The sequence below is a fragment of the Ptychodera flava genome, chromosome 21, assembly GCF_041260155.1.
Source record: "Ptychodera flava strain L36383 chromosome 21, AS_Pfla_20210202, whole genome shotgun sequence".
Classification (NCBI taxonomy): Eukaryota; Metazoa; Hemichordata; class Enteropneusta; family Ptychoderidae; genus Ptychodera; species Ptychodera flava.
In genome coordinates, this window is record NC_091948.1 from 12,543,289 (window position 1) to 12,556,568 (window position 13,280).

The following is a 13,280-nucleotide window of genomic DNA, read 5'->3' on the forward strand; positions in this document are numbered from 1 at the left end:
AGGACCTTTTTAAAAGTGCATTGTTCGTTGGCTGCACCTGGCAAATATTGTTTTGGTTGCTGCACAATAGACATATGTACTTTATCTTGTCGGTGCTGTTGTACATATTCGTATCTGAGGGATTACGAACAGATGAATTAGTGAAGACCGCGTTTGTGTCAGGCTGAGCAATGATAACGAAATGCCTAGAACGCTCAGAGTGCCTTGTCTATGTGACATAACTGTGGTTCTACCGATTAGTCATCAATTTATATGCCTGAGTACATAACCACGCATATCCGTGTATTGTTGTCGGTTAAATACACGAATTAAGGAAGTATATCAAAATCCCACAAAATTTAAATTGCAACAAAACTTTACAGATTTCGTTTTAATAGTTTGATTGCGATAAAATGTGGTATTTGCTTGCTTGACAACGATATCAGTCGATTAAGTGTTTGTTGTACGGATACCTGTTAAAGTGTTGGTGGTTATTGTGCAATCAAGATCAATGCACTTGTACTCAATTTTCGTTTTCACATTAGTACCATTTTAGACAACTGTTTACTAACCTTGTAGTCTCCATTCTTCCTTTGTGAAATACCGTACCACACGTACACCAATTACAAATATCTGTGATAAATCTCAAGTGAAACTTAATATTACATTCATATCTTTATACTGCATTTAAGTTACACTGGAATTCGATTGAATCCGGTTTGCTTAGTAGAGCTCATCAACTTGAGGTCTACATTTTGCTTTATATCATCACAAAAGTAAACATTTGCAACAGATAGAGTGACTCAACTCAGCTCATGTCACTCACAACAAGTCTGACACTGCACACATCATCAAAGTTTTCTTTCTGGTGTTTATTTCAATTTCGGAACTCCATCGCTTTCTAAAAATAAAAGTTTTTTTTTCTTTTGTTCTTGCCTCAAAAACCTGAAACACTACAAAATTTACTCTACAGAGATGTTGATTTACACACGACTATAATTCTGAGGGTCTGTACTATAACTGCATGAATTTGTCATAAATACAATATTATCATTTAGGATTCGAGCGCAGTAGGGTACTTTTGAGAGTATAAAATAATGATAGAAATATAAATTATTATCAACAGTCTTCATAATCATACATTATTATTTTTGTACTCTCTTGCTATGCCTTAAGCTTATATAATGCCTTTTTCAGTCATGTGACTGGAAATGCTGAAGAGACTGTCGTGATTCCTGACATCGCGAGGAGAAAAAAGTTTATTTTTGACTTAATTTACTTGTTTCTTCATAGAGTTCCCGAATTAAAATGAAGACCTGAATGTTGTTGCAGAAAGTGTATGGTAAACGTTTGCCCCGCTGTAATTTGACGCCAAAAATAATTCGTACTGAGTTGGTTGAATAGTCTGTTGCAAATATTTACACTTGTAATGATAAATTTTCAATTTTGAAATATTTGAATGAAGTTTATCATTTCAAGGTTAGAGTAGCAGACTTGTTTCACTAGATGTACTATTTGAAAGAAAGGAAGGACATAGAAAGACGGTAAAAGGCAAAAAAGACTAAACAGGAAAGTTAATAAAGTGATAAAAAAAATCTGTACATAATTAGGCGGAGGACAACATTTTCGGCGCAGGATAAGATGTTGAGCAGTATGAAATATCGCTTCCCTATTACGAAAAAATTGTTCTTCACCGTATTCTGCACCAATAACATTTTTCTTCGCCCGAGTTTGCAGTGAAAATGCTGCCCTTCATGATATTCTACACTGATAGCATTGTCATTCGCCCAATTAGACAGTGAATAATAGAATCTCACACCTCAAGGACCTGGGATCAGATTTTTCACACGAGTTAGGGATATTTTGTCCTCATTTGGAAAGGTGCTCGGTCATGTGACCATACGTGTAATGGCGTATGCAGCTCTGAAACATTGACGGATAACTAGAACATGATGATCGCCCGGGCAGCAAGATTTCCCTTTCCGACAGCTTAGGAACTTGAAACGCTCATCGAAGAAAAGGATTCAAGTGCAATCAAGGCTATTGCTAGGTATACTTAGGATATTAGGGGGCACCATATTGATTTCCATGTGCTAGCAGGGTATTTCGGTTGCTCGTAAACTTTTCACGAGTTTTCGGGAGAGAACACTATTCTTTTGGTAATTTTTCGTCAAGACCAAGCATAACAACAAACCGAAAAGATGGGCATTGATATACAACTTTGGAGAGTGCGAATTGGCGTGTTTTTGCAACCCTCTTCTTGGAAGGGCGTTGAATGCCGTGGTGACGTTTCCACACGTTATGCAGAGTGGCCACCTGGGCTTGATTCGTTGTGCCGCGTTACGGCAACTTTATTCATCATTGCATTGACGTTGTTGGCAGGGTATGCGTTGTCAAAAGTAGACACAACCAAGCTTGTGGACTTTCCTGCTCATGAAGATTCCAATATTTACATGGAATACGAGAAGTTCGTAAATTTCGATCAGATCCATGTCACCGGCGTTGTTGTCTCTGAAGGATTACAAGGTAACTTTACTAATGTATTCGTACCGCTGTTGCTGACTATGAGTGGCGATATCGAACTCAATCCTGGACCTCCAAAGCAGACAAAGCAGACGAAACTTACAGATTGCACAAGTCAGAGAGAACTGAGATCGAATTCAACTACTAATGCGATTGAACAAGAGGTAAGCTTTATGCACGACATCAGTTTGACAGACATTGTACGTGAAATTCGAGAGCTCAAAACAGACCTAAAGCGACAAATCGATACATCTGTTCACAACGTCCAAGATAGAGTTGACGAATTAAAGGAAGAAGTTGCTAGTATGCGAAATGAATTAAAACAAAATTATCAAGAAACTGTGAGACTGACAGAAGAAAATAAAAGGTTAAAGGACAGTTTAAGTTCTATATCAAGAGAACTCGATGATGTCAAAGGCCGGTTGAAGCGAGACAATCTCCTGTTTCACAGCATCGAACAATCCAACAATGAGACCTGGGAAGATTCTGAAAACGAAGTGAGAAGTTTTATATCACAGAAACTAGACATGGATGGAAGCAACCTTGAATTTGACAGAGTCCATCGTCTGACCAACGCTAGATCTCGTCCACAGCCAATCATTGCCAAATTTGCACGTTTCAAACAAAGGGAACAAGTTTTACAGAGAGCACGAGAGGCCTTGAAAGACACCAACTTCAGGATTTCTGAAGATTTTTCTCCAATGGTGCGAGAGACAAGGAAAAAGTTGGGTCCGTTTCTTCAGAAAGCAAGACAAGAAGGGAAACGTGCCTATCTGAATTTTGACAAGCTCAAGATCGATGGAACTCTGTATATATTCGATGAATCTGTGAATGATATACGCGTTCTTCGCAAGAATCGCGATCGCTAGGGATCAGGCCGAAGCCAAACGTCACAGCATTTATGTACAGACACGAGAAATACCAGCCTACAGCCTGAAAATGTGAACAAAGATACTACGAAGTCTGTTAGGGACACAAAGTTTATTTGTTGGAACATTAATGGTTTGATGTCAAAATTCTCAGATATTGACTTCATGTCATATCTAACCAGATCAGACTTTGACATTTTATGCCTGACAGAAACCTGGGCTCGTACTCAGAATCAGTTTGACATTCCAAATTATGTATCTGTCAATTTAGTGAGAAAAAAGATCTCACAGATGGGTAGATTTTCAGGTGGTATCTCGATCTTTGTAAAGAATACTATTTGTAAAAGTATTCAACAGTTACCAAGCACGTCAGAGGATTTTCTATGGGCAAAGTTGTCTTTACAGGATGGCTATTTAATTAATTCAGTGTTAATTTGTGTTGTTTATTTATCGCCAGAAGGCTCATCACAGTATGCAAATGTGGAAATGTTTCAAGTGCTAGAAAATGAACTGGCTTATTTCTCAGCCATTCACAAAGACTGTCCTGTTATTATATGTGGTGATTTTAATGCCCGTACTGGCTGTCTGTCCGATACCATGGAGTGTGATATGAGATTTTTACCAGTCGATGATTGTGATGTAGATCCACCCTTGCCGACTCGTGAGTCACAAGATTCTACTGTCAATGAATATGGTAAACGTTTATTGGATTTTTGTAAATGTACCGATTTTAAAATCGTCAATGGCAGATATTTCAAAGACCATGGAAGTGGTGGTTACACATATATTACAAGAAATGGTGGGAGTGTAATAGATTATCGTTTGCTATCTTGTCAAGATCTTCACTTAATCAGATATGTATATTGATACAAGAGTCGAGTCAGACCACCAACCATTAGTCTTCCAATTGGATTTGTCACCACGTGTTAATACAAAATGGTTAGTTCTAACACAGCAATGTTAACAATGCAACCGTGTTCAGTTGCAAATGGAATGATAATCTGCGTACCTCTGTCAATAATTTTTGGAGAAGTGCCTCCACAAATGCCATTGTGACTGAAATTAATGGGTTTATCGTTGATGGGAATATTCAAAATGCTGCCATTTGTCTGAGGGACACAATCCAAAAATCACTTGCCTGCATGAAGAAAAATGTTACGATTAAAAAAGGTCACAGACGGAACAACTGGTGGGATGACGAGTGTTGTGAATTTAAAATGAAAGTTACGAATGCTCTTAAAATCCATAAGGTTAGTCCTACTTCTACCACATTTGACGACTTTAAAGCAAGTCAACGTTCTTATCATAACTTGTTAAACAAAAAAAGAAAAGCTATGAAGTATTGAACCAGAGAAGATTTGCTGAAGCTGCACAAGATTCAAATTCAAGAGGTTTTGGTCCATGTTGAGATTTTACTATCCAGGTCCTCCAGACACCATTACTGCAAAGGAATGGATCGATTACTTTTCTGTTTTATTTAACACACCTGGCAATTTACATAGTGATTTTCAAGATTTTTATAAGGAAGTTGATGAGTTTGTAAATGATTCTTTTTCATTACACAATGCTGTAAATACTGATAATGAAGACATAGATATTGATATCAGTGTTCTTGATTGTGAAATCACACCTGACGAAGTAGAATCTGCCATTAATAAACTTAAATTAGGTAAAGCTGCAGGGGTTGATGGTATTCCTGTAGATTTTTTTAAAACCTAAAACCTCATGTGGAGAATTCAGAGTGATTTTGTTAAACTTGTTCAACGGAATTTTCAATTTAGGTGTATTCCCCGAAGAATGGGTCATTGGTATGATTGTCCCTCTTTTTAAGAAAGGGGCGCACGATTCTGTCTGTAATTACAGGGGTATAATTTTACTTCTTATTATAAGTAAGATTTTTTGTAATGTTATTTTCAAGCGTTTAACAAAGTTTGTTGAACTTAACTGTCCAATTTCGGAAGCCCAGGCTGGGTTTAGAGAGGGTCACAGCACTGTTGACAACATTTACATCTTAGACTCGGCTATCTGGAAATATTTGTGTAAACATTAATCACGTCTTTACTGCGCTTTTATCGATTTCGAAAAAGCATTCGATAGGATAGATCATAACTCCTTATTTTACAAACTCTTAAAACTAGGTATGAGAAGTAATATGTTAAAAGTATTAAAATCAATGTACAAAACTGTCAAATCAAGTGTTAGAACACCTCATGGGATTACAGAATTTTTCCAGTGTACTTATGGTGTTCAACAAGGCTCTGTATTATCTCCTCTTCTGTTCAACCTTTTTATTGATGACATAGGTGAAGCTCTTAAGAATGGAATGTATAATGGTATCTATGTAGGAATGTTTAAGCTTTTGTATCTCTGTTTTGCTGACGATTTATCCGTCACAAGTAGTTCTGTAATTGGATTACAAAGGCAACTCGACAAATTGAGCCTTTATTGTAACAAGTGGAAGTTAAGAGTTAACGTATCTAAGACCAAAATTGTGGTATTTAGGAATGGAGGGAGGTTAAGAAATGAAGAAATGAAGAAAATTGGAAAGTTGATGGGGTGCACGTTGAAACTGTGTCGTATTTTAACTACCTTGGCCTGACCTTGTCATGTTATGGAATTTGGTCAAAGGCACAGGAAAACTTAGCTAAACAAGGTAGAAAGGCTATGTACAGTATTAAAAGTTATCTTAGTAAATTTAAAAATGTAAATATTAATTTAGCTTTACGTATTTTTGACTGTAAAATCCTTCCGATACTTATGTATGGATGCGAGGTTTGGGGATTTCATGATGGAAATGATGTTGAAAGGGTTCATACAGAATTTTGTAAACACATTCTAAAGGTCAGTTCAGGTGCAAGCAATCTTGCTGTCCTGGGTGAACTTGGTCGACAATCTTTGAAAACACTCCGCCTTCCACGTATTATGAAGTATTGGTTGAAATTACTTCACAGTGATAATGATAGTTACATTAAACAATGTTACAACTATCAATATGAAATGGCTGAGAAGGGCTACCACTGTTGGGCCAAAAAGGTCAAAGAGCTTTTGTTCAATTTTGGTTTTGGCATAGCATGGGATATGCAGACTGTAGGCAATGAATTAGTTTTCATTTCTACTTTTTTAACAGAGGTGCCTTGATATCGGTAGTCAACTATGGTCATGTGATCTAGCCAACTCCTCAAAGCTGGACTCATATCGGGTTTTTAAAAATATTTTGACTTTCGAAAAGTATTTGAGTTGTGTAAATGTTGAAATATTTAGAACAGCTCTTTGTAGATTTAGAATTTCTAACCATAACCTGCTTATTGAAAGTGGCCGTTTTGAAGGTCTAGCCAGAGAAAATAGAATATGCCAGTTATGTAATTTGCAATGTGTTGAAACAGAATTTCACTTCTGCTTTATTTGTCCCGTGTATGACGATTTAAGGAAAAAATTCCTCTCGCCTTTCTTTTATGAACAACCATCAGTGATTAAATATACCAGCCTATTAAATTCCCAGAACCCTCATACTTTAATAAACTTGTCAAAGTTTATTTATCATAGTTTCAAGTTACGGGATGGTCTATTGCAGACAAATTGATATTACACATGGATTTTCTGGATTTTCTCAATTTTTTGTATAATGTAACCATTTTCAAGTAGTAAGCCCCACTGTATCTGTCTGTATATTTATTGTCACTTATTGTATAAAAGGCCGGAGGCCTGCAATACTGAATAAAGGATGATGATGAAAATACTTAGGATATTATTGTAAGACATTGGTACTACTGTTACCTCTGTGGAGAAATCGCCAAGTAAACTTGTCACAATGGATTTTTGCAGTGCATAATATCTAAACACATTACAAACATCATGAGCGTGCGGCATCTTATGAAACACCTATAAGCAGATCTTTATTCGGTCTTTATTACATGCCTCGATGTGAATGCAAATCAGTGCATTGATTTGAATAGGAACATCTGGGGAGTTCGCGGGCTGGTGAACGATGTACTGACCGGTTTCCATGGTTACCCTGTCCAGTGAAGCCCTTCGACGTTTTCGACGTCAAAGTAGACGCCTAACGCTAAAATGTAAAATTTCCATGCGCACTGCTGGTTTGACTTTCGTTCAAATCTGTTTAATGCTGGTCGATAATGGTAAAATTGTTTGAAAATGCCCTGCATGTAATTAGATGTCATATAGCATGAACTGTGAAAAGGCATGTAATAAAAATATCATTGCCTGAATACATAGGTTTATGTGCCCTTGGAGCAGGAGACAGTTTGCCCTCCTGGCAAATTGTCACCTGCTCTCGGGTACATAAACTCATGTATTCAGCAGGCAATAATATATAATAGTGCCCTTTCATTATCCTCGTGGCCGTGCTTTACCAGAAACACATTTGCTACACCCCTCGGCCGAGGGGTATACGGCCTCGGGGAATAGCGATGTGTTTCTGGTAACGCGTTGGCCCCTCGGGGTAATATTTTGGGGCTATAGCTCCAAATAGGTGTTTACTATAACTGTCCCTCGCATTATTTCACAATGACAATAACGTCCTTCACCCTATTCTGTAGTGCAAATGGTCCTTCCATCTACATTGGAACTATTTTATTTCACTATATTCTGCACTAACAACATAGTCCTCTGTCCTCTTTCGCAGGGAAAAATATCACGTGTCCTTCGCTTTGTGTAGTGAAAATGGACGCCTTCAACTCATTTTATACGGATAACGCTGTCAACCATTGTACTCTTGATTCTACCTAATTCTGGACTGAAAATACCATTTTCGTCCTTTCTGTATTCAGAAACACCTTCGTAGTCCTTCACTCTGCGTCAATGTTCTTCGTTTTGGTCTTACAAATCATTTTATTATGCAAATTATATGATGCCGGTCTGTTGATATGCAGATACACCGATCTGCTCGGTCGTGACAAGTTAATAACACTGTTACCTTTGTGATAAGTCACAGTTAGAGCTTTGAATTACGAATGACAAATGTGAAATCTTTTCCCATAGAAATACTGGATCAATCTTAGGGAGAGCGGTTGTCAGGGAATGGCGACTTTTGCCACAAAACTTCTCGTAATATATGCAAAGTGGCACTCTACTCAAACGGACGTGCTGTCACCAGTGCGTTATTGTCCGGCTTCCGTACAAATATAGCGTAATATAAAGAAATGTTTCCAAGAATTTAGATTTCGTGAGCCATATAACACAAATGTTATTCGACCATCAAGCCAATAAGAAATCCGTAGACAACATTTCATTGCAAAAGTGTAGGATGCAGGTATAAATTAACAACATTAAATCACTCAGGGGCACGAAGTATACGGTTTGATTTTGACAACTCACTCTATATAGGCCTATACACGACACACAGTTTTACTGTCTTGTTGACTGGTCTAAATCTCGTTGTGTATACATCTCTGGGTTGATTTATTGCCGGGTATGGCAAATACCTGAATCCAACGCACACTGTCGTTGATATAAGGAAAAGTACAAATCAACTTCTGTTGATGTACGTATATTTCTGTTCGGTACCTCTGAGAAAAGATGATAGCAAGCTTGTCGATACATATCTAGGTTTAAAAGTAATTCTTACCTCAACTTGAGTTCAGCCGAGAAAGAGTGACGCCGTTTCAAAAGACGGAAAATAAACTCGTGTTTGTCTTCTTTACAAAGGGTGTATTGAGGTCACTTTAGGCCTACACGTTCAGAATATAAAATAGTCTAAGTATGTAATCATGCAAGCCACTACTTATCAATGATATGTTTGACAGTGTAGTGTACTCTGCTTGTCATGACATTTTTGTGAAATTATACTGTTTTCATCGCTATTCCCCTCGGAAAGGTAACCATAAATTATATAATATTCATTCATACCCTGGGTGCAAGATCATTGACATGACAAACTGAAATACAACATTAAGGTCGATGAAACTTCTATTTCAGCTTTCGATTTGCCCTATGCCCTATTTACCCAATTATTTTGTTTAGCTCTGAGAATAAAGGAAAGAGAGGACTCATTCAACGCATTCAGACGAAAGATCTTATTTATTTCTCGGTAGAGACCCCAAGTCAGAGTTATTTTAGCTCAAGTGAGCTAATGTCGCAGCGATGTATGTCTCTGTGTGTGTGTGTCCGTCTGTTGGCCCGATATCTCAAAAACGGCTGATTAGATCAGAATCAATCTCTTACACAGATTCAGTTTTTGATTGGCAAGAAGCGATTAGATTTTGGTGGGTGTAGCTTGCACATGTTTTGCTAATTTGCATAATTAATGACTTTTTAGTCCCCACGGATGAAATCCTGGGGGCTTATAGATTTGGGCATGTTCGTCCGTCCGTCCATCCGTGACTTCATCCGTTCACGCAGATATCTCAGACATTTTGACAAAATGTCACATGACCTTGGTGACCTTTGACCTCAAATATACATATTTGTCCATAACTCAGTAACCACAAGTGCTACAACCTTCATATATGGTGTAATGGGACACCTTATGATGCTACATATTGTACCTCATTAATTATGTGCATATCTAATTTTGAGCGAGCCAATAGAGCTAGATGTCTGATTTTTGGTATATAGGGATAATTCAGCAAAAAATTTTTTTGACAAAAATGTCACGTGACCTCGGTGAGTAACCACAAGTGCTACACCCTTCATGTATGGTATGATGGGACACCTTATGACGCCACATATTGTACCTCATTAATTATGTGCATATTTAATTCTGCGAATAGAGCTAGAGGTCTGATTTTTGGATATAGGGATAACTTAGCAATAGAATTTTTTTTACAAATGTCACGTGACCTCGGTGACCTTTGACCTCAAATATACATATTTGTCCATAACTCAGTAACCACAAGTGCTACACCCTTCATATTTGGTATGATTGGAGACCTTATGACGCCACATACTGTACCTCATTAATTATGTGCATATCTAATTCTGCCAATAGAGCTAGATGTCTGATTTTTGGTATATAGGGATATCTTAGCAATACAATTTTTTTTGACAAAATGTCATGTGACCTCGATAACCTTTTACCTAAAATATACGTTTATGTCAATAAATAGGTAACCACAAGTGCTATGTCCTTTATATTTAGTAGGATGGGAGACCTTATGACAACACACGCTTTACCTCATTAATTATGCACATATCTAATTCTTGGCAAGCGAATAGAGCTAGAGGTCTGATTTTTGGCATATAGGGATTAATTAGCAATACAATTTTTTTTCAAAATGTCACGTGACCTCGATGACCTTTGACCTTGATTATACATATATATGCATAACTCAGTAACCACAAGTTCTATACTCTTCAATTTTGATAGGATATTAGACCTTAAGATGTCACATCTTGTACCTCATTTATTATGCGCATATGTATTTCTTGGCTTGCCAATACAGCTAGAGGTCTGATCTTTTTTCCCGATTTAGAACCATAACTTAGACATGCCTCATGTGTTTCAAATTGGGAACAACGACATAGACCTATGTGCCCATAGATCTCAACATATACACTCCAGTGATACTTCTTAATGACCACATTTCCCTGCCCCATCAAGACTAATACTCCTATTACAAGTGGGGACTATGTCATTGTTAATGACTTGTTGATGGTGTTGTTGTTCAGTCCCTGCAATCGAATTTCAAGAACATTCCTTTAGTAATGGTAAATATAGCACGGCACAGTAAGAGGTTCTTTGTCCGTATAGTCAATCACTCAGAAATTACTTAACTTGCATACATTTGATCGCATTCGCATTAATTTTGTTCTAGTCATTTATTTCTCATGTGAAATATAACTCTGAATTCAGTAAATACTCGCTATGATTTATCCTCCAGAATTGGAGATTAAAAACTACAGAAATGGCCTTTTCGGCTTCATATCAGGACATTTTACTTGAATTTGACTCTAATGGTCACCTTTCTACTAGGCTATATGACAAGAGAGATGATTTCAACTTTAGTATCATCAATTTCCACACCTCATAAAAAATATTCCACTCTCACCAGCTAATGGGGTATACATTTCCCAGCTTATTCGATATGCAGAGCATGCAGTTCATATGGTGATTTTGTAGAGAGACATGGCCATCTCTCTTACAAACTGTTAAATCAAGGTTACACCAGAGCAAGACTTGTCTCTACATTCAAACGGTTTTTTTGGCAGGTATCGGAAGCTGGTAGATAAATACAATATCTCTCTTCGACAAATGATCACTGATGGCTTCGGTGACATTGGGCCTTAGTTAGTGACCACTACCTATCTGACTTATAAATTGATATATGGCGGATGCCACATGTGGGGCAGGATGCGCTTATTATTTTCGAAACACCTGACATTACTTCTTGGTCTTCTGGTCAGAGATCCATATTATCTTTCTTTCATGAATATGACTTTGTTTGTGTACCGTCTATTTACTGTCTGTTCTGTGCTGTTTTGTGTCTATGTTTACAACCACTGTCTTACGAATTCTGATATACTGTCATTGGATAATGGATTTGTATGATTGCGATTATTTTTATAAGAACATTTGCGGAGACATCAGTTAATCCTTTGGGTGCTGTTATTTTTCCCGCTAAAATTTTAGAACAGCTTTTACCAATTATTATAAATTGTTCTGAAATCTTTAGGTAATTTTTGACCGAATGGACATCAAATTGCATTGGCTGGACTTTTAAAATCAAGCTTTGGGCAAAAATCTAGAAAAACATTGTTTAGGTAACATTTTATAAAGGCAAAAAAAATGATACTAGTATACGCTAAAGTTTAAAGTTGTTTACAATTTGACAGACCTTGTAGAATTGTGTGATGTTCGTTTACAGTTTCTAACCGCCTCATACGGTCGTGTGGCTGCTGTGGTCCTCAAGAAGTGGTTTGTGTGGAATCCTTCAAGTCCAGTTTTCTCGCACAGACCGGCGACAGTAGAAAATTTTAGAGCATTGCGTCCCACTAGGTGATTGTATACCCACAGGTTGCAGTTGAATTTGTAGAGGGATACATATAGGACTGCAAAACAAAGTGTAGATAACTAACTGTAAAGAAACCACTTACAGCATAAATATAAAGTCAGGACTGTATTTGTGCTTGAATCTGTATTGGTTATCAAGCATATGTATCGAGGAAAACAGTTCTCACTAGAACAGCTGGCACTGCAGATATGGTGAAAAATACACAAAACTTCCATAGTTATAATACTCACCACAGTGCATTATACCGCTGGTATAGACGAACTATACATCTGTCTCCATTGGCATGTTGATGTTTTCGTAAGCCCTGGTCACTTTGGGCTGAAGTTTTCGATACTCAAGATACTTAATACACTCGTTCGAAATACTGGGAGATTATATATATATATATATATATATATATATATATATATATAATATATATATATATATATATATATATATATATATATATATATATATATATATATATATAACTCTGTAGCCACAAGTGCTACACGCTTCATATTGGTATGATGGGAGACTTTTTGACGCAAATGACCCTAGCGCAATCAATAAGCCACAGCACTGCTCCATAATCGCAGCTAAAAGTAGATGTGGCAATGTTCATGTAGTTTTATATCCGGGGACCTTGTGTTTAAAAAAAGAGTCGTCAAATGCAAATACAGGACCTGGGCACTTGAGAGTGTTGGAATTGAGTTGTGCCTGGACAATAGCCACTTCTGTTATTAAGCCGCATGATCTCTTTAAATTTCGCAGTCTCAATCATTCGTGATTGATTCGGTTGATTGAGCACATTTTTGGTAAGCTCGCTCTCGGCTGCCGTATATGACTTGCAGTAAAAAAATGTTCAGTCATTAAAATCTAAGTTGTGCGTCTATCGCTAATGTTAAAAAAATGCTCTGCTGTCACACTTCAGTAAACATTCTTACACAAATTGCTT

At 37.2% G+C, this 13,280-nt stretch overlaps 1 protein-coding gene across 3 annotated transcripts in view; it reads right to left on the reverse strand.

The window, feature by feature from the left end:
* The window catches only part of LOC139121436 (stimulated by retinoic acid gene 6 protein-like), a 41,686-nt gene that overhangs the window by 20,476 nt on the left and 7,930 nt on the right, over positions 1-13,280 (reverse strand). Inside the window, exons 1-2 of one of the 3 annotated variants that reach the window (XR_011549273.1) lie at positions 8,956-9,029; positions 552-612 (exon numbers count right to left, since the gene is read on the reverse strand). The exons of 1 other annotated variant lie outside the window; for it this stretch is intronic. The gene's annotated coding sequence lies outside the window, so the exon portion shown is untranslated. Of the gene's footprint in view, positions 1-551; positions 613-8,955; positions 9,050-13,280 lie in introns of those variants that run through there. One more of the 3 variants, XM_070686300.1, reaches the window with a different exon arrangement.